Consider the following 22861-nt stretch of genomic DNA (forward strand, 5'->3'; position numbering starts at 1 on the left):
CTACACTAACCCTAACCCACTCCTTCTACACTAACCCTAACCCACTCCTTCTACACTAACCCTAACCCACTCCTTCTACACTAACCCTAACACACTCCTTCTACACTAACCCTAACCCACTCCTTCTACACTAACCCTAACACACTCCTTCTACACTAACCCTAACCCACTCCTTCTACACTAACCCTAACCCACTCCTTCTACACTAACCCTAACCCACTCCTTTCTACACTAACCCACTCCTTCTACACTAACCCTAACCCACTCCTTCTACACTAACCCTAACCCACTCCTTCTACACTAACCCTAACCCACTCCTGTCTACACTAACCCACTCCTTTCTAGACTAACCCTAACCCACTCCTTTCTACACTAACCCTAACCCACTCCTTTCTACACTAACCCTAACCCACTCCTTTCTACACTAACCCTAACCCACTCCTTCTACACTAACCCTAACCCACTCCTTCTACACTAACCCTAACCCACTCCTTTCTACACTAACCCTAACCCACTCCTTCTACACTAACCCTAACCCACTCCTTCTACACTAACCCTAACCCACTCCTTCTACACTAACCCTAACCCACTCCTTCTACACTAACCCTAACCCACTCCTTTCTACACTAACCCTAACCCACTCCTTCTACACTAACCCTAACCCACTCCTTCTACACTAACCCTAACCCACTCCTTCTACACTAACCCTAACCCACTCCTTCTACACTAACCCTAACCCACTCCTTCTACACTAACCCTAACCCACTCCTTCTACACTAACCCTAACCCACTCCTTCTACACTAACCCTAACCCACTCCTTCTACACTAACCCTAACCCACTCCTTCTACACTAACCCTAACCCACTCCTTCTACACTAACCCTAACCCACTCCTTCTACACTAACCCTAACCCACTCCTTCTACACTAACCCTAACCCACTCCTTCTACACTAACCCTAACCCACTCCTTTCTACACTAACCCTAACCCACTCCTTCTACACTAACCCTAACCCACTCCTTCTACACTAACCCTAACCCACTCCTTCTACACTAACCCTAACCCACTCCTTCTACACTAACCCTAACCCACTCCTTCTACACTAACCCTAACCCACTCCTTCTACACTAACCCTAACCCACTCCTTCTACACTAACCCTAACCCACTCCTTCTACACTAACCCTAACCCACTCCTTCTACACTAACCCTAACCCACTCCTTCTACACTAACCCTAACCCACTCCTTCTACACTAACCCTAACCCACTCCTTCTACACTAACCCTAACCCACTCCTTCTACACTAACCCTAACCCACTCCTTTCTACACTAACCCTAACCCACTCCTTCTACACTAACCCTAACCCACTCCTTCTACACTAACCCTAACCCACTCCTTCTACACTAACCCTAACCCACTCCTTCTACACTAACCCTAACCCACTCCTTTCTACACTAACCCTAACCCACTCCTTCTACACTAACCCTAACCCACTCCTTCTACACTAACCCTAACCCACTCCTTCTACACTAACCCTAACCCACTCCTTCTACACTAACCCTAACCCACTCCTTCTACACTAACCCTAACCCACTCCTTCTACACTAACCCTAACCCACTCCTTCTACACTAACCCTAACCCACTCCTTCTACACTAACCCTAACCCACTCCTTCTACACTAACCCTAACCCACTCCTTCTACACTAACCCTAACCCACTCCTTCTACACTAACCCTAACCCACTCCTTCTACACTAACCCTAACCCACTCCTTCTACACTAACCCTAACCCACTCCTTCTACACTAACCCTAACCCACTCCTTTCTACACTAACCCTAACCCACTCCTTCTACACTAACCCTAACCCACTCCTTCTACACTAACCCTAACCCACTCCTTCTACACTAACCCTAACCCACTCCTTCTACACTAACCCTAACCCACTCCTTCTACACTAACCCTAACCCACTCCTTCTACACTAACCCTAACCCACTCCTTCTACACTAACCCTAACCCACTCCTTCTACACTAACCCTAACCCACTCCTTCTACACTAACCCTAACCCACTCCTTCTACACTAACCCTAACCCACTCCTTCTACACTAACCCTAACCCACTCCTTCTACACTAACCCTAACCCACTCCTTCTACACTAACCCTAACCCACTCCTTCTACACTAACCCTAACCCACTCCTTCTACACTAACCCTAACCCACTCCTTCTACACTAACCCTAACCCACTCCTTCTACACTAACCCTAACACACTCCTTCTACACTAACCCTAACCCACTCCTTCTACACTAACCCTAACACACTCCTTCTACACTAACCCTAACCCACTCCTTCTACACTAACCCTAACCCACTCCTTCTACACTAACCCTAACCCACTCCTTCTACACTAACCCTAACCCACTCCTTCTACACTAACCCTAACCCACTCCTTCTACACTAACCCTAACCCACTCCTTCTACACTAACCCTAACACACTCCTTCTACACTAACCCTAACCCACTCCTTCTACACTAACCCTAACCCACTCCTTCTACACTAACCCTAACCCACTCCTTCTACACTAACCCTAACCCACTCCTTCTACACTAACCCTAACCCACTCCTTCTACACTAACCCTAACCCACTCCTTCTACACTAACCCTAACCCACTCCTTCTACACTAACCCTAACCCACTCCTTCTACACTAACCCTAACCCACTCCTTCTACACTAACCCTAACCCACTCCTTCTACACTAACCCTAACCCACTCCTTCTACACTAACCCTAACCCACTCCTTCTACACTAACCCTAACCCACTCCTTCTACACTAACCCTAACCCACTCCTTCTACACTAACCCTAACCCACTCCTTCTACACTAACCCTAACCCACTCCTTCTACACTAACCCTAACCCACTCCTTCTACACTAACCCTAACACACTCCTTCTACACTAACCCTAACCCACTCCTTCTACACTAACCCTAACACACTCCTTCTACACTAACCCTAACCCACTCCTTCTACACTAACCCTAACCCACTCCTTCTACACTAACCCTAACCCACTCCTTCTACACTAACCCTAACCCACTCCTTCTACACTAACCCTAACCCACTCCTTCTACACTAACCCTAACCCACTCCTTCTACACTAACCCTAACACACTCCTTCTACACTAACCCTAACCCACTCCTTCTACACTAACCCTAACCCACTCCTTCTACACTAACCCTAACCCACTCCTTTCTACACTAACCCTAACCCACTCCTTTCTACACTAACCCTAACCCACTCCTTCTACACTAACCCTAACCCACTCCTTCTACACTAACCCTAACCCACTCCTTCTACACTAACCCTAACCCACTCCTTCTACACTAACCCTAACCCACTCCTTCTACACTAACCCTAACCCACTCCTTCTACACTAACCCTAACACACTCCTTCTACACTAACCCTAACCCACTCCTTCTACACTAACCCTAACACACTCCTTCTACACTAACCCTAACCCACTCCTTCTACACTAACCCTAACCCACTCCTTCTACACTAACCCTAACCCACTCCTTCTACACTAACCCTAACCCACTCCTTCTACACTAACCCTAACCCACTCCTTCTACACTAACCCTAACCCACTCCTTCTACACTAACCCTAACACACTCCTTCTACACTAACCCTAACCCACTCCTTCTACACTAACCCTAACCCACTCCTTCTACACTAACCCTAACCCACTCCTTTCTACACTAACCCTAACCCACTCCTTTCTACACTAACCCTAACCCACTCCTTCTACACTAACCCTAACCCACTCCTTCTACACTAACCCTAACCCACTCCTTTCTAGACCCGCTTCTCTTTAGAACTCGTTTTCTTTTTGTAGTCTCTCCCTCTTTGAAATCCATTTTGGCCCCTTGTTAAGATAAAACACAACCTCGTGAGTTTATTCTCACTAAATGAATTCTCTCTCCTTTTATTGCATCCAATGACATGATATTTAGTTATGACTCTCATTAACTTTAATCGTTCATGTAGGTTGTATCTCGTCTAAGCAGATGGTTATCTTTGTGATTAGTATGGTAACAATATATTATACTTGTGAATACCATTATATATCATTGAAAGGAATGTCATGATTAGCGTCAGGGCCATACTACCATTCATGAGGAATGGATTATAAAAGTCTCTCCTCTTGAACTTCTCCTTGTTCAACTTCAGGAAGGAGGAACAGCCCGAAAAATCCTTGATGTTAGAAACCTCTTTTGTGAGGGGGACCTGGATACAAGAGTGATACAAGCGTGTAAGAAGCCAATGCAACATGAAGCCAATGCATTTGTCACATCAGTTGTGATACAAGAGATAATCCACTGTACATCAGCGGTACAAACGGAGTGTGAGTGGCTTCATGTTGGATCAGTATCCGGTATGACAGTGTGAGTGGCTTCATGTTGGACCGGTATCCGGTAAAACAGTGTGAGGGGCTTCATGTTGGATCAGTACCCGGTAAAACAGTGTGAGGGGCTTCATCTTGGATCAGTACCTAGGTGACCTTTAGATAACAGTGTATATTTATAGCAGGATGCCAGATGAAACAGTTGGTTCTATGTATACACAGCATGTTAAACCAGCCCAGTCAGGGACGTTCTTCAGGACAATGAACAACCGAGGGTAACATCTATCTCTCCACTGTTATCGATGACTGGCTCCCACGGCCTCCATCATTTCCCTGCTACAGACGGCGTGGTAATGATTCACTGTTTATCGCTGTGACGACCAGTCCCTCTGCCACTGCCGTCTGTCAGGACTGTCAGAGCTCAGTTGATAGGGGGAAATTGATAAAGGGGAAAAAGGGGGAATTTGATCACCAATAGCGGTAGTGAGTGGATAAAGGGGGAATTTGATCACCAATAGCAGTAGTGAGTGGATAAAGGGGGAATTGATCACCAATAATGGTAGTGAGTGAATAAAGAGGGAAATTGATCACCAATAGCGGTAGTGAGTGGATAAAGGGGGAAATTGATCACCAATAACGGTAGTGAGTGGATAAAGGGGGTAATTGATCACCAATAACAGTAGTGAGTGAATAAAGGGGGAAATTGAGCACCAATAACGGTAGTGAGTGAATAAAGGGGGGAATTGATCACCAATAACAGTAGTGAGTGAATAAAGGGGGATTTGATCACCAATAGCGGTAGTGAGTGAATAAAGGGGGAATTGATCACCAATAATGGTAGTGAGTGAATAAAGAGGGAAATTGATCACCAATAGCGGTAATGAGTGGATAAAAGGGGAAATTGATCACCAATAACGGTAATGAGTGGATATTTTGCCCACTCAAAGCGGGTGTGAGTTATGACAGGTTCAAACTCTCCGGTTGCTCTCTGGTAAGGCTGCTTTTGGTTGATGAAGCCTCTGATTCAAGGTGGGGGGGGGGGGGGTTCCACAGGGTTGTCTCTTAAAGCCTTTACTGTTTACTGTCGTAGTTGCTTTATTGAGGAAAACATTTACTTCCTGTGTCTGTTGATATGTGGTTGTCTCAGCTCGTTACCTCAATGCATTGACTGTATTGTAATGTTGCTCTGGATAAGAGCAGCTGCAAAAAATGACCAAAATGTAAATGTAATTTTTTATAATACTTTACTGCTGTCATTACGGGCCACATTTTTCCTCTCACGAAAGCACACACAATACATATGGAGGATCTTAGCTTTGACCACCTTGTTACAGGAGAACTTTGAAACGTATAGCGCTTGAGGTTTAAAAAAGGCTTCTAAAGTTTGTAATTTCCACTTTGAAACTTCAGACTTGAATTTCCCCTCACAACAATGTCCATTCATTAAATTCACATTTCCTGTTGCTGCAGGATTATTTTGCTTCTGTAACAAACCTGCTCAAGTTAAAGAGCCTACTGTACATCTTGTAGCAAAGACCTGAGTCACAGACAGACAGTCACAAATGGTATGGCTGTTGGTCAACATAATATTTGGTAAGACTTTCTATAAGCAACAGAAGCCATTATTGATGTGATATGCACTTAACATAGATTGCCAGACAAATCCCCCCGTGGCACAATAAAGTATGCATTCTTTCAGGTGGTTCCAATATAAATGTACCCAAAGTGGAATGTTCTAAGGCCTATGTGCTTTGTGAAAGATTTGTGATTCATCGCATTGCAATTTCAGGACTGGTTTGTCTATACTGTAAATTGCGGGGAGTGATGGAATGACGAAGGGGGAAGACATATGGCCGTCAGTCTGTCTTTTGAACTCGTGTGTGGGGGGGGGGCAAATTTTGATTCCCATGAATGAAATATAACTCATCCTTAATTACTATGCATCTAGATGTGGAGAGATTATACTGTAACGTTGCCTGAGAGTAAATTAATTTTAAACTAATCGCTTGTCACCATCTGGTGAGGTTCAAATTATAGAGCTGAGTTGGTCTGTTTGTCCTCCGCCATATGCTCTTCTAACCGACAACCAAATCACATCAATCTGAGTGGGTCTGGTGTGACGTCCATGTCTTGACTGAAATATTTTGTGGTAATAAGTCAGACGGTCTATTCATGCTTCTTTGTTTAAAAAATTCACCATATTTGCACGGTAACGAGTCATAAATAGACTTCTCACATTTTTCTGTTCTCTCGTGTCTCATAGGAAGCACGTGTTGACATAGAACTCTGTCAAATGTCTTAGCAGACTTCAAATATATAATGATGACCAAATATCTATTTAATGATGACCTACCTCCGTTCTAGATCTGTGCGCTTCCAGGCCATGTTAAACCTGAGTTAAAGTCGAGATATTAGCTCTGATATATACAGCCGTGGTGATGCATCAAATCTCCGTATACTGTAGTTCACCAAACGATCTCCTCCTCACAAGCACATCACCATCTCAATGTCAGAGGAGGACGGGTCTTCTCTCGGACCCTGGTTCCTCTGTTGGAGGACGGGTCTTCTCTCTGATCCTGGTTCCTCTAGAGGAGGACGGGTCTTCTCTCGGACCCTGGTTCCTCTGTTGGAGGACGGATCTTCTCTCTGATCCTGGTTCCTCTAGAGGAGGATGGGTCTTCTCTCTGATCCTGGTCTCTAGAGGAGGACGGGCCTTCTCTCTGATCCTGGTTCCTCTAGAGGAGGATGGCCTTCTCTTTGGCCCTGGTTCCCTCTAGAGGAGGACGGGTCTTCTCTCTGACCCTGGTTCCTCTAGAGGAGGATCGGTCTTCTCTCTGATCCTGGTCTCTAGAGGAGGATGGGTCTTCTCTCTGGCCCTGGTTCCCTCTAGAGGAGGACGGGTCTTCTCTCTGATCCTGGTTCCTCTAGAGGAGGACGGGTCTTCTCTTTGACCCTGGTTCCTCTAGAGGAGGATGGGTCTTCTCTCTGATCCTGGTTCCTCTAGAGGAGGACGGGTCTTCTCTCTGATCCTGGTTCCTCTAGAGGAGGACGGGTCTTCTCTCTGATCCTGGTTCCTATAGAGGAGGACGGGTCTTCTCTCTGACCCTGGTTCCTCTAGAGGAGGACGGGTCTTCTCTCTGACCCTGGTTCCTCTAGAGGAGGACGGGTCTTCTCTCTGATCCTGGTTCCTCTAGAGGAGGACGGGTCTTCTCTTTGACCCTGGTTCCTCTAGAGGAGGACGGGTCTTCTCTTTGACCCTGGTTCCTCTAGAGGAGGATGGCCTTCTCTTTGGCCCTGGTTCCTCTAGAGGAGGACGGGTCTTCTCTTTGATCCTGGTTCCTCTAGAGGAGTACAGGTCTTCTCTTTGACCCTGATTCCTCTAGAGGAGGACGGGTCTTCTCTTTGGCCCTGGTTCCTCTAGAGGAGGACGGGTCTTCTCTTTGACCCTGGTTCCTCTAGAGGAGGACGGGTCTTCTCTTTGGCCCTGGTTCCTCTAGAGGAGGACGGGTCTTCTCTCTGATCCTGGTTCCTCTAGAGGAGGACGGGTCTTCTCTCTGACCCTGGTTCCTCTAGAGGAGGACGGGTCTTCTCTCTGATCCTGGTTCCTCTAGAGGAGGACGGGTCTTCTCTTTGACCCTGGTTCCTCTAGAGGAGGACGGGTCTTCTCTTTGACCCTGGTTCCTCTAGAGGAGGATGGCCTTCTCTTTGGCCCTGGTTCCTCTAGAGGAGGACGGGTCTTCTCTTTGATCCTGGTTCCTCTAGAGGAGTACGGGTCTTCTCTTTGACCCTGGTTCCTCTAGAGGAGGACGGGTCTTCTCTTTGACCCTGGTTCCTCTAGAGGAGGACGGGTCTTCTCTTTGACCCTGGTTCCTCTAGAGGAGGATGGCCTTCTCTTTGGCCCTGGTTCCTCTAGAGGAGGACGGGTCTTCTCTTTGACCCTGGTTCCTCTCGAGGTTTCTTCCTCCCAGAGTTTTCCCTTGCCACTGTGCCTTTGCTTTGGGATCTAGGCCGGCTTACAGTAAAACACTTTGTGAAAGCTGTTGACGTGAAAGGGGCATGAAGGAATTGAACTATGTAGGTTGAGCGTGGCCTGAATACAGTCCATCTATTGCTCATGAACTGTGTGGAGGAGAGAGTTGGAGTTTGTATACACAAGTCTTGACCACTGTGTGCTGACTATCGTCTGTCGTCTACCATCTACCGTCTATCAACTATTATAAACCGGGTGGTTTGAGTCCTGAGGTCTGATTGGCTGAAAGCCATGGTATATCACACCGTATACCACAGGTGTGACAAAACATTTATTTTTACTGTTCTAATTACATTGGTAACCAGTTTATAATAGCAATTTAAGGCACCTCGGGGGTTTGTGGTATATTGGCCAACACCTCCTCGGGCCTTATTGCTTTATCGTCTACCGTCTACTGTCTATCGTCTATCGTCTGTCTACTGTCTATCGTCTATCGTCTATCGTCTGTCTATTGTCTATTGCTACATGATTCCCAGTGCTGCATTTCACCTGGCCAGCTGAGACACTTCTGTTGTGTTTAATGTGTTCACCTGGCCAGCTGAGACACTGCTGTTGTTGTGTTTAATGTGTTCACCTGGCCAGCTGAGACACTGCTGTTGTGTTTAATGTGTTCACCTGGCCAGCTGAGACACTGCTGCTGTTGTGTTTAATGTGTTCACCTGGCCAGCTGAGACGCTGCTGCTGTTGTGTTTAATGTGTTCACCTGGCCAGCTGAGACACTGCTGTTGTGTTTAATGTGTTCACCTGGCCAGCTGAGACACTGCTGTTGTGTTTAATGTGTTCACCTGGCCAGCTGAGACACTGCTGTTGTGTTTAATGTGTTCACCTGGCCAGCTGAGACACTTCTGTTGTTGTGTTTAATGTGTTCACCTGGCCAGCTGAGACACTGTTGTTGTGTTTAATGTGTTCACCTGGCCAGCTGAGACACTGTTGTTGTGTTTAATGTGTTCACCTGGCCAGCTGAGACACTGCTGTTGTTGTGTTTAATGTGTTCAACTGGCCAGCTGAGACACTGCTGTTGTGTTTAATGTGTTCACCTGGCCAGCTGGGACACTGCTGTTGTTGTGTTTAATGTGTTCACCTGGCCAGCTGGGACACTTCTGCTGTTGTGTTTAATGTGTTCACCTGGCCAGCTGAGACACTGCTGTTGTGTTTAATGTGTTCACCTGGCCAGCTGAGACACTGCTGCTGTTGTGTTTAATGTGTTCACCTGACCAGCTGGGACACTGCTGTTGTTGTGTTTAATGTGTTCACCTGGCCAGCTGGGACACTGCTGTTGTTGTGTTTAATGTGTTCACCTGGCCAGCTGGGACACTTCTGCTGTTGTGTTTAATGTGTTCACCTGGCCAGCTGAGACACTGCTGTTGTGTTTAATGTGTTCACCTGGCCAGCTGGGACACTTCTGCTGTTGTGTTTAATGTGTTCACCTGGCCAGCTGAGACACTTCTGCTGTTGTGTTTAATGTGTTCACCTGGCCAGCTGAGACACTGCTGTTGTTGTGTTTAATGTGTTCACCTGGCCAGCTGGGACACTGCTGTTGTGTTTAATGTGTTCACCTGGCCAGCTGGGACACTGCTGTTGTGTTTAATGTGTTCACCTGGCCAGCTGAGACACTGCTGTTGTGTTTAATGTGTTCACCTGGCCAGCTGAGACACTGCTGTTGTGTTTAATGTGTTCACCTGGCCAGCTGAGACACTGCTGCTGTTGTGTTTAATGTGTTCACCTGGCCAGCTGAGACACTTCTGTTGTTGTGTTTAATGTGTCCACCTGGCCAGCTGAGACACTGCTGTTGTGTTTAATGTGTTCACCTGGCCAGCTGAGACACTGCTGTTGTGTTTAATGTGTTCACCTGGCCAGCTGAGACACTGCTGCTGTTGTGTTTAATGTGTTCACCTGGCCAGCTGAGACACTGCTGCTGTTGTGTTTAATGTGTTCACCTGGCCAGCTGAGACACTGCTGTTGTGTTTAATGTGTTCACCTGGCCAGCTGAGACACTGCTGTTGTGTTTAATGTGTTCACCTGGCCAGCTGAGACACTGCTGTTGTGTTTAATGTGTTCACCTGGCCAGCTGAGACACTGCTGTTGTTGTGTTTAATGTGTTCACCTGGCCAGCTGAGACACTTCTGCTGTTGTGTTTAATGTGTTCACCTGGCCAGCTGAGACACTGTTGTTGTGTTTAATGTGTTCACCTGGCCAGCTGAGACACTGCTGTAGTTGTGTTTAATGTGTTCACCTGGCCAGCTGAGACACTGCTGCTGTTGTGTTTAATGTGTTCACCTGGCCAGCTGGGACACTGCTGTTGTTGTGTTTAATGTGTTCACCTGGCCAGCTGGGACACTGTTGTTGTTGTGTTTAATGTGTTCACCTGGCCAGCTGAGACACTGCTGTTGTTGTGTTTAATGTGTTCACCTGGCCAGCTGAGACACTGTTGTTGTTGTGTTTAATGTGTTCACCTGGCCAGCTGAGACACTGCTGCTGTGTTTAATGTGTTCACCTGGCCAGCTGAGACACTGTTGTTGTGTTTAATGTGTTCACCTGGCCAGCTGAGACACTGCTGCTGTGTTTAATGTGTTCACCTGGCCAGCTGAGACACTGTTGTTGTGTTTAATGTGTTCACCTGGCCAGCTGAGACACTTCTGTTGTTGTGTTTAATGTGTTCACCTGGCCAGCTGAGACACTGCTGTTGTGTTTAATGTGTTCACCTGGCCAGCTGAGACACTGTTGTTGTTGTGTTTAATGTGTTCACCTGGCCAGCTGAGACACTGCTGTTGTTGTGTTTAATGTGTTCACCTGGCCAGCTGAGACACTGCTGTTGTTGTGTTTAATGTGTTCACCTGGCCAGCTGAGACACTGCTGTTGTTGTGTTTAATGTGTTCACCTGGCCAGCTGAGACACTGTTGTTGTGTTTAATGTGTTCACCTGGCCAGCTGAGACACTGTTGTTGTGTTTAATGTGTTCACCTGGCCAGCTGAGACACTGCTGTTGTTGTGTTTAATGTCTTCACCTGGCCAGCTGAGACACTGCTGTTGTGTTTAATGTGTTCACCTGGCCAGCTGGGACACTGCTGTTGTTGTGTTTAATGTGTTCACCTGGCCAGCTGGGACACTTCTGCTGTTGTGTTTAATGTGTTCACCTGGCCAGCTGAGACACTGCTGTTGTGTTTAATGTGTTCACCTGGCCAGCTGAGACACTGCTGCTGTTGTGTTTAATGTGTTCACCTGGCCAGCTGGGACACTGCTGTTGTTGTGTTTAATGTGTTCACCTGGCCAGCTGGGACACTGCTGTTGTTGTGTTTAATGTGTTCACCTGGCCAGCTGGGACACTTCTGCTGTTGTGTTTAATGTGTTCACCTGGCCAGCTGAGACACTGCTGTTGTGTTTAATGTGTTCACCTGGCCAGCTGAGACACTTCTGCTGTTGTGTTTAATGTGTTCACCTGGCCAGCTGAGACACTGCTGTTGTTGTGTTTAATGTGTTCACCTGGCCAGCTGGGACACTGCTGTTGTGTTTAATGTGTGCACCTGGCCAGCTGGGACACTGCTGTTGTGTTTAATGTGTTCACCTGGCCAGCTTAGACACTGCTGTTGTGTTTAATGTGTTCACCTGGCCAGCTGAGACACTGCTGTTGTGTTTAATGTGTTCACCTGGCCAGCTGAGACACTGCTGTTGTTGTGTTTAATGTGTTCACCTGGCCAGCTGAGACACTGCTGCTGTTGTGTTTAATGTGTTCACCTGGCCAGCTGAGACACTGTTGTTGTGTTTAATGTGTTCACCTGGCCAGCTGAGACACTGCTGTTGTGTTTAATGTGTTCACCTGGCCAGCTGAGACACTGCTGTTGTGTTTAATGTGTTCACCTGGCCAGCTGAGACACTGCTGTTGTTGTGTTTAATGTGTTCACCTGGCCAGCTGAGACACTGCTGTTGTTGTGTTTAATGTGTTCACCTGGCCAGCTGAGACACTGTTGTTGTGTTTAATGTGTTCACCTGGCCAGCTGAGACACTGCTGTTGTTGTGTTTAATGTGTTCACCTGGCCAGCTGAGACACTGCTGTTGTGTTTAATGTGTTCACCTGGCCAGCTGAGACACTTCTGCTGTTGTGTTTAATGTGTTCACCTGGCCAGCTGAGACACTGCTGTTGTTGTGTTTAATGTGTTCACCTGGCCAGCTGAGACACTGCTGTTGTTGTGTTTAATGTGTTCACCTGGCCAGCTGAGACACTGCTGTTGTGTTTAATGTGTTCACCTGGCCAGCTGAGACACTGTTGTTGTGTTTAATGTGTTCACCTGGCCAGCTGGGACACTGCTGTTGTTGTGTTTAATGTGTTCACCTGGCCAGCTGGGACACTGCTGTTGTTGTGTTTAATGTGTTCACCTGGCCAGCTGAGACACTTCTGTTGTGTTTAATGTGTTCACCTGGCCAGCTGAGACACTTCTGCTGTTGTGTTTAATGTGTTCACCTGGCCAGCTGAGACACTGTTGTTGTGTTTAATGTGTTCACCTGGCCAGCTGAGACACTTCTGCTGTTGTGTTTAATGTGTTCACCTGGCCAGCTGAGACACTGCTGCTGTTGTGTTTAATGTGTTCACCTGGCCAGCTGAGACACTTCTGCTGTTGTGTTTAATGTGTTCACCTGGCCAGCTGAGACACTTCTGCTGTTGTGTTTAATGTGTTCACCTGGCCAGCTGAGACACTGCTGCTGTTGTGTTTAATGTGTTCACCTGGCCAGCTGAGACACTGCTGCTGTTGTGTTTAATGTGTTCACCTGGCCAGCTGAGACACTGCTGTTGTTGTGTTTAATGTGTTCACCTGGCCAGCTGAGACACTGCTGTTGTTGTGTTTAATGTGTTCACCTGGCCAGCTGAGACACTGCTGTTGTGTTTAATGTGTTCACCTGGCCAGCTGAGACACTGCTGTTGTGTTTAATGTGTTCACCTGGCCAGCTGGGACACTGTTGTTGTTGTGTTTAATGTGTTCACCTGGCCAGCTGAGACACTGCTGCTGTTGTGTTTAATGTGTTCACCTGGCCAGCTGAGACACTGTTGTTGTGTTTAATGTGTTCACCTGGCCAGCTGAGACACTGCTGCTGTTGTGTTTAATGTGTTCACCTGGCCAGCTGAGACACTGTTGTTGTGTTTAATGTGTTCACCTGGCCAGCTGAGACACTTCTGCTGTTGTGTTTAATGTGTTCACCTGGCCAGCTGAGACACTGTTGTTGTGTTTAATGTGTTCACCTGGCCAGCTGAGACACTGCTGTTGTTGTGTTTAATGTGTTTCACCTGGCCAGCTGAGACACTGCTGTTGTTGTGTTTAATGTGTTCACCTGGCCAGCTGAGACACTGCTGTTGTGTTTAATGTGTTCACCTGGCCAGCTGAGACACTGCTGTTGTGTTTAATGTGTTCACCTGGCCAGCTGAGACACTTCTGCTGTTGTGTTTAATGTGTTCACCTGGCCAGCTGAGACACTGTTGTTGTGTTTAATGTGTTCACCTGGCCAGCTGAGACACTTCTGTTGTTGTGTTTAATGTGTTCACCTGGCCAGCTGAGACACTGCTGTTGTTGTGTTTAATGTGTTCACCTGGCCAGCTGAGACACTGCTGTTGTGTTTAATGTGTTCACCTGGCCAGCTGAGACACTGCTGTTGTGTTTAATGTGTTCACCTGGCCAGCTGAGACACTGTTGTTGTTGTGTTTAATGTGTTCACCTGGCCAGCTGAGACACTGCTGCTGTTGTGTTTAATGTGTTCACCTGGCCAGCTGAGACACTGTTGTTGTTGTGTTTAATGTGTTCACCTGGCCAGCTGAGACACTGTTGTTGTTGTGTTTAATGTGTTCACCTGGCCAGCTGAGACACTGCTGCTGTTGTGTTTAATGTGTTCACCTGGCCAGATGAGACACTGCTGTTGTTGTGTTTAATGTGTTCACCTGGCCAGCTGAGACACTGCTGCTGTTGTGTTTAATGTGTTCACCTGGCCAGCTGAGACACTGCTGCTGTTGTGTTTAATGTGTTCACCTGGCCAGCTGAGACACTGCTGCTGTTGTGTTTAATGTGTTCACCTGGCCAGCTGGGACACTGCTGTTGTTGTGTTTAATGTGTTCACCTGGCCAGCTGGGACACTGCTGTTGTTGTGTTTAATGTGTTCACCTGGCCAGCTGGGACACTTCTGCTGTTGTGTTTAATGTGTTCACCTGGCCAGCTGAGACACTGCTGTTGTGTTTAATGTGTTCACCTGGCCAGCTGAGACACTGCTGTTGTGTTTAATGTGTTCACCTGGCCAGCTGAGACACTTCTGCTGTTGTGTTTAATGTGTTCACCTGGCCAGCTGAGACACTGCTGTTGTTGTGTTTAATGTGTTCACCTGGCCAGCTGGGACACTGCTGTTGTGTTTAATGTGTTCACCTGGCCAGCTGGGACACTGCTGTTGTGTTTAATGTGTTCACCTGGCCAGCTGAGACACTGCTGTTGTTGTGTTTAATGTGTTCACCTGGCCAGCTGGGACACTGCTGTTGTGTTTAATGTGTTCACCTGGCCAGCTGAGACACTGTTGTTGTGTTTAATGTGTTCACCTGGCCAGCTGAGACACTGCTGTTGTGTTTAATGTGTTCACCTGGCCAGCTGAGACACTGCTGTTGTTGTGTTTAATGTGTTCACCTGGCCAGCTGAGACACTTCTGTTGTGTTTAATGTGTTCACCTGGCCAGCTGAGACACTGCTGTTGTGTTTAATGTGTTCACCTGGCCAGCTGAGACACTTCTGTTGTTGTGTTTAATGTGTTCACCTGGCCAGCTGAGACACTGCTGTTGTGTTTAATGTGTTCACCTGGCCAGCTGAGACACTGTTGTTGTGTTTAATGTGTTCACCTGGCCAGCTGAGACACTGCTGTTGTGTTTAATGTGTTCACCTGGCCAGCTGAGACACTGCTGTTGTTGTGTTTAATGTGTTCACCTGGCCAGCTGAGACACTTCTGCTGTTGTGTTTAATGTGTTCACCTGGCCAGCTGAGACACTGCTGTTGTGTTTAATGTGTTCACCTGGCCAGCTGAGACACTGCTGTTGTGTTTAATGTGTTCACCTGGCCAGCTGAGACACTGCTGTTGTTGTGTTTAATGTGTTCACCTGGCCAGCTGAGACACTGCTGTTGTGTTTAATGTGTTCACCTGGCCAGCTGAGACACTGCTGTTGTGTTTAATGTGTTCACCTGGCCAGCTGAGACACTGCTGTTGTTGTGTTTAATGTGTTCACCTGGCCAGCTGAGACACTTCTGTTGTTGTGTTTAATGTGTTCACCTGGCCAGCTGAGACACTGCTGCTGTTGTGTTTAATGTGTTCACCTGGCCAGCTGAGACACTGCTGTTGTTGTGTTTAATGTGTTCAACTGGCCAGCTGAGACACTGCTGTTGTTGTGTTTAATGTGTTCACCTGGCCAGCTGGGACACTGCTGTTGTGTTTAATGTGTTCACCTGGCCAGCTGAGACACTTCTGTTGTGTTTAATGTGTTCACCTGGCCAGCTGAGACACTGCTGTTGTTGTGTTTAATGTGTTCACCTGGCCAGCTGGGACACTGCTGTTGTTGTGTTTAATGTGTTCACCTGGCCAGCTGGGACACTGCTGTTGTTGTGTTTAATGTGTTCACCTGGCCAGCTGAGACACTGCTGTTGTTGTGTTTAATGTGTTCACCTGGCCAGCTGAGACACTTCTGTTGTTGTGTTTAATGTGTTCACCTGGCCAGCTGAGACACTGCTGTTGTGTTTAATGTGTTCACCTGGCCAGCTGAGACACTTCTGTTGTGTTTAATGTGTTCACCTGGCCAGCTGAGACACTGCTGTTGTGTTTAATGTGTTCACCTGGCCAGCTGAGACACTTCTGTTGTGTTTAATGTGTTCACCTGGCCAGCTGAGACACTGCTGTTGTTGTGTTTAATGTGTTCACCTGGCCAGCTGGGACACTGTTGTTGTTGTGTTTAATGTGTTCACCTGGCCAGCTGAGACACTGTTGTTGTTGTGTTTAATGTGTTCACCTGGCCAGCTGAGACACTGCTGTTGTGTTTAATGTGTTCACCTGGCCAGCTGAGACACTGCTGTTGTTGTGTTTAATGTGTTCACCTGGCCAGCTGAGACACTTCTGTTGTGTTTAATGTGTTCACCTGGCCAGCTGAGACACTTCTGCTGCTGTGTTTAATGTGTTCACCTGGCCAGCTGAGACACTGTTGTTGTGTTTAATGTGTTTACCTGGCCAGCTGAGACACTTCTGCTGCTGTGTTTAATGTGTTCACCTGGCCAGCTGAGACACTTCTGTTGTGTTTAATGTGTTCACCTGGCCAGCTGAGACACTGCTGTTGTGTTTAATGTGTTCACATGGCCAGCTGAGACACTTCTGTTGTTGTGTTTAATGTGTTCACCTGGCCAGCTGAGACACTGCTGCTGTTGTGTTTAATGTGTTCACCTGGCCAGCTGAGACACTGCTGTTGTTGTGTTTAATGTGTTCACCTGGCCAGCTGAGACACTGCTGCTGTTGTGTTTAATGTGTTCACCTGGCCAGCTGAGACACTTCTGCTGTTGTGTTTAATGTGTTCACCTGGCCAGCTGAGACACTTCTGTTGTGTTTAATGTGTTCACCTGGCCAGCTGAGACACTGCTGTTGTTGTGTTTAATGTGTTCAACTGGCCAGCTGACACACTGCTGTTGTTGTGTTTAATGTGTTCACCTGGCCAGCTGAGACACTGTTGTTGTGTTTAATGTGTTCACCTGGCCAGCTGAGACACTGCTGCTGTTGTGTTTAATGTGTTCACCTGGCCAGCTGAGACACTGCTGTTGTGTTTAATGTGTTCACATGGCCAGCTGAGACACTTCTGTTGTGTTTAATGTGTTCACCTGGCCAGCTGAGACACTTCTGTTGTTGTGTTTAATGTTTTCACCTGGCCAGCTGAGACACTGCTGCTGTGTTTAATGTGTTCACCTGGCCAGCTGAGACACTGCTGTTGTGTTTAATGTGTTCACCTGGCCAGCTGAGACACTGCTGTTGTGTTTAATGTGTTCACCTGGCCAGCTGAGACACTGCTGTTGTGTTTAATGTGTTCACCTGGCCAGCTGAGACACTGTTGTTGTGTTTAATGTGTTCACCTGGCCAGCTGAGACACTTCTGTTGTTGTGTTTAATGTGTTCACCTGGCCAGCTGAGACACTGCTGTTGTGTTTAATGTGTTCACCTGGCCAGCTGAGACACTGCTGTTGTGTTTAATGTGTTCACCTGGCCAGCTGAGACACTGCTGTTGTTGTGTTTAATGTGTTCACCTGGCCAGCTGAGACACTGCTGCTGTTGTGTTTAATGTGTTCACCTGGCCAGCTGAGACACTGCTGCTGTTGTGTTTAATGTGTTCACCTGGCCAGCTGAGACACTTCTGCTGTTGTGTTTAATGTGTTCACCTGGCCAGCTGAGACACTGCTGCTGTTGTGTTTAATGTGTTCACCTGGCCAGCTGAGACACTTCTGCTGTTGTGTTTAATGTGTTCACCTGGCCAGCTGAGACACTGCTGCTGTTGTGTTTAATGTGTTCACCTGGCCAGCTGAGACACTGCTGCTGTTGTGTTTAATGTGTTCACCTGGCCAGCTGAGACACTGCTGCTGTTGTGTTTAATGTGTTCACCTGGCCAGCTGAGACACTTCTGCTGTTGTGTTTAATGTGTTCACCTGGCCAGCTGAGACACTGTTGTTGTGTGTAATGTGTTCACCTGGCCAGCTGAGACACTGCTGTTGTTGTGTTTAATGTGTTCACCTGGCCAGCTGAGACACTGCTGTTGTTGTGTTTAATGTGTTCACCTGGCCAGCTGAGACACTGCTGTTGTGTTTAATGTGTTCACCTGGCCAGCTGAGACACTTCTGTTGTTGTGTTTAATGTGTTCACCTGGCCAGCTGAGACACTGTTGTTGTGTTTAATGTGTTCACCTGGCCAGCTGAGACACTGCTGTTGTTGTGTTTAATGTGTTCACCTGGCCAGCTGAGACACTGTTGTTGTGTTTAATGTGTTCACCTGGCCAGCTGAGACACTGCTGTTGTGTTTAATGTGTTCACCTGGCCAGCTGAGACACTGTTGTTGTGTTTAATGTGTTCACCTGGCCAGCTGAGACACTGCTGTTGTGTTTAATGTGTTCACCTGGCCAGCTGAGACACTGCTGCTGTGTTTAATGTGTTCACCTGGCCAGCTGAGACACTGCTGCTGTTGTGTTTAATGTGTTCACCTGGCCAGCTGAGACACTTCTGCTGTTGTGTTTAATGTGTTCACCTGGCCAGCTGAGACACTGTTGTTGTGTGTAATGTGTTCACCTGGCCAGCTGAGACACTGCTGTTGTTGTGTTTAATGTGTTCACCTGGCCAGCTGAGACACTGCTGTTGTTGTGTTTAATGTGTTCACCTGGCCAGCTGAGACACTGCTGTTGTGTTTAATGTGTTCACCTGGCCAGCTGAGACACTTCTGTTGTTGTGTTTAATGTGTTCACCTGGCCAGCTGAGACACTGTTGTTGTGTTTAATGTGTTCACCTGGCCAGCTGAGACACTGCTGTTGTTGTGTTTAATGTGTTCACCTGGCCAGCTGAGACACTGTTGTTGTGTTTAATGTGTTCACCTGGCCAGCTGAGACACTGCTGTTGTGTTTAATGTGTTCACCTGGCCAGCTGAGACACTGTTGTTGTGTTTAATGTGTTCACCTGGCCAGCTGAGACACTGCTGTTGTGTTTAATGTGTTCACCTGGCCAGCTGAGACACTGCTGCTGTGTTTAATGTGTTCACCTGGCCAGCTGAGACACTGCTGTTGTTGTGTTTAATGTGTTCACCTGGCCAGCTGGGACACTTCTGTTGTGTTTAATGTGTTCACCTGGCCAGCTGAGACACTGCTGCTGTTGTGTTTAATGTGTTCACCTGGCCAGCTGAGACACTGCTGTTGTGTTTAATGTGTTCACCTGGCCAGCTGAGACACTTCTGTTGTGTTTAATGTGTTCACCTGGCCAGCTGAGACACTGCTGTTGTTGTGTTTAATGTGTTCACCTGGCCAGCTGAGACACTGCTGTTGTGTTTAATGTGTTCACCTGGCCAGCTGAGACACTGCTGTTGTGTTTAATGTGTTCACCTGGCCAGCTGAGACACTGCTGTTGTTGTGTTTAATGTGTTCACCTGGCCAGCTGAGACACTGCTGTTGTTGTGTTTAATGTGTTCACCTGGCCAGCTGAGACACTGCTGCTGTTGTGTTTAATGTGTTCACCTGGCCAGCTGAGACACTGCTGTTGTGTTTAATGTGTTCACATGGCCAGCTGAGACACTGCTGTTGTTGTGTTTAATGTGTTCACCTGGCCAGCTGAGACACTGCTGTTGTGTTTAATGTGTTCACCTGGCCAGCTGAGACACTGCTGTTGTTGTGTTTAATGTGTTCACCTGGCCAGCTGAGACACTGCTGTTGTTGTGTTTAATGTGTTCACCTGGCCAGCTGAGACACTGCTGCTGTTGTGTTTAATGTGTTCACCTGGCCAGCTGAGACACTGCTGTTGTGTTTAATGTGTTCACATGGCCAGCTGAGACACTGCTGTTGTTGTGTTTAATGTGTTCACCTGGCCAGCTGAGACACTGTTGTTGTGTTTAATGTGTTCACCTGGCCAGCTGAGACACTTCTGTTGTTGTGTTTAATGTGTTCACCTGGCCAGCTGAGACACTGCTGTTGTTGTGTTTAATGTGTTCACCTGGCCAGCTGAGACACTGCTGTTGTTGTGTTTAATGTGTTCACCTGGCCAGCTGAGACACTGCTGTTGTTGTGTTTAATGTGTTCACCTGGCCAGCTGAGACACTGCTGTTGTGTTTAATGTGTTCACCTGGCCAGCTGAGACACTGCTGTTGTTGTGTTTAATGTGTTCACCTGGCCAGCTGGGACACTTCTGTTGTGTTTAATGTGTTCACCTGGCCAGCTGAGACACTGCTGCTGTTGTGTTTAATGTGTTCACCTGGCCAGCTGAGACACTGCTGTTGTGTTTAATGTGTTCACCTGGCCAGCTGAGACACTTCTGTTGTGTTTAATGTGTTCACCTGGCCAGCTGAGACACTGCTGTTGTTGTGTTTAATGTGTTCACCTGGCCAGCTGAGACACTGCTGTTGTGTTTAATGTGTTCACCTGGCCAGCTGAGACACTGCTGTTGTGTTTAATGTGTTCACCTGGCCAGCTGAGACACTGCTGTTGTTGTGTTTAATGTGTTCACCTGGCCAGCTGGGACACTGCTGTTGTTGTGTTTAATGTGTTCACCTGGCCAGCTGAGACACTGCTGCTGTTGTGTTTAATGTGTTCACCTGGCCAGCTGAGACACTGCTGTTGTTGTGTTTAATGTGTTCACCTGGCCAGCTGAGACACTGCTGCTGTTGTGTTTAATGTGTTCACCTGGCCAGCTGAGACACTGCTGTTGTGTTTAATGTGTTCACATGGCCAGCTGAGACACTGCTGCTGTTGTGTTTAATGTGTTCACCTGGCCAGCTGAGACACTGCTGTTGTGTTTAATGTGTTCACATGGCCAGCTGAGACACTGCTGTTGTTGTGTTTAATGTGTTCACCTGGCCAGCTGAGACACTGTTGTTGTGTTTAATGTGTTCACCTGGCCAGCTGAGACACTTCTGTTGTTGTGTTTAATGTGTTCACCTGGCCAGCTGAGACACTGCTGTTGTTGTGTTTAATGTGTTCACCTGGCCAGCTGAGACACTGTTGTTGTGTTTAATGTGTTCACCTGGCCAGCTGAGACACTTCTGTTGTTGTGTTTAATGTGTTCACCTGGCCAGCTGAGACACTGCTGTTGTTGTGTTTAATGTGTTCACCTGGCCAGCTGAGACACTGCTGTTGTTGTGTTTAATGTGTTCACCTGGCCAGCTGAGACACTGCTGTTGTTGTGTTTAATGTGTTCACCTGGCCAGCTGAGACACTGCTGTTGTGTTTAATGTGTTCACCTGGCCAGCTGAGACACTGCTGTTGTTGTGTTTAATGTGTTCACCTGGCCAGCTGAGACACTGTTGTTGTGTTTAATGTGTTCACCTGGCCAGCTGAGACACTGCTGCTGTTGTGTTTAATGTGTTCACCTGGCCAGCTGAGACACTGTTGTTGTGTTTAATGTGTTCACCTGGCCAGCTGAGACACTGCTGTTGTGTTTAATGTGTTCACCTGGCCAGCTGAGACACTGTTGTTGTGTTTAATGTGTTCACCTGGCCAGCTGAGACACTGCTGTTGTTGTGTTTAATGTGTTCACCTGGCCAGCTGAGACACTTCTGCTGTTGTGTTTAATGTGTTCACCTGGCCAGCTGAGACACTTCTGCTGTTGTGTTTAATGTGTTCACCTGGCCAGCTGAGACACTGCTGTTGTTGTGTTTAATGTGTTCACCTGGCCAGCTGAGACACTGAAGAAACAGATGATTGTAAGAGGTGTCTATGTATTTTGAAAGATGAGATCTTGAGGATTATATTAATAAATACCGCTTTGATGTCATACAAGCAAACCAAACACCTGTGAGTCCAAATGTGGACTTCACATTTCCCATATCATAAAACTCTTGTCATCACTAAGTTTGATGTACAGCTACCAGATGACCTGCCCGTTATACCCTGGGCCGTTCCGGTGTTTGTCTATTGTGAATAAAATTTGCAACCGGAAATGCCCTGATGACTCCTTTCAATGCACGCCAAATTTATGATCTGTTTCCTTGAAATGCCTTGTGAAAGCACTGCGATATCATATATCATATCTTATAACTTCCCTAGTCATGTCGGGAAAATGTAGAAAAAAGATTTCAGTTCGAGAAAGAACAAGCTTTCAGCCCACCTGACCCAGATTGAGATTTATAATGGACCGTTTCTGGATCGGGTAAAACAACAGTCATTGTGTGATGGTGGGGATGCAGGGTCGTAATGGACCGTTTCTGGATCGGGTAAAACAACAGTCATTGTGTGATGGTGGGGATGCAGGGTCGTAATGGACCGTTTCTGGATCGGGTAAAACAACAGTCATTGTGTGATGGTGGGGATGCAGGGTCGTAATGGACCGTTTCTGGATCGGGTAAAACAACAGTCATTGTTGTGATGGTGGGGATGCAGGGTTGTAATGGACCGTTTCTGGATCGGGTAAAACAACAGTCATTGTTGTGATGGTGGGGATGCAGGGTCGTAATGGACCGTTTCTGGATCGGGTAAAACAACAGTCATTGTGTGATGGTGGGGATGCAGGGTCGTAATGGACCGTTTCTGGATCGGGTAAAACAACAGTCATTGTGTGATGGTGGGGATGCAGGGTCGTAATGGACCGTTTCTGGTTCGGGTAAAACAACAGTCATTGTGTGATGGTGGGGATGCAGGGTCGTAATGGACCGTTTCTGGATCGGGTAAAACAACAGTCATTGTTGTGATGGTGGGGATGCAGGGTCGTAAT

Source organism: Salvelinus alpinus, chromosome 19, assembly GCF_045679555.1.
Source record: "Salvelinus alpinus chromosome 19, SLU_Salpinus.1, whole genome shotgun sequence".
Taxonomy (NCBI): Eukaryota; Metazoa; Chordata; class Actinopteri; order Salmoniformes; family Salmonidae; genus Salvelinus; species Salvelinus alpinus.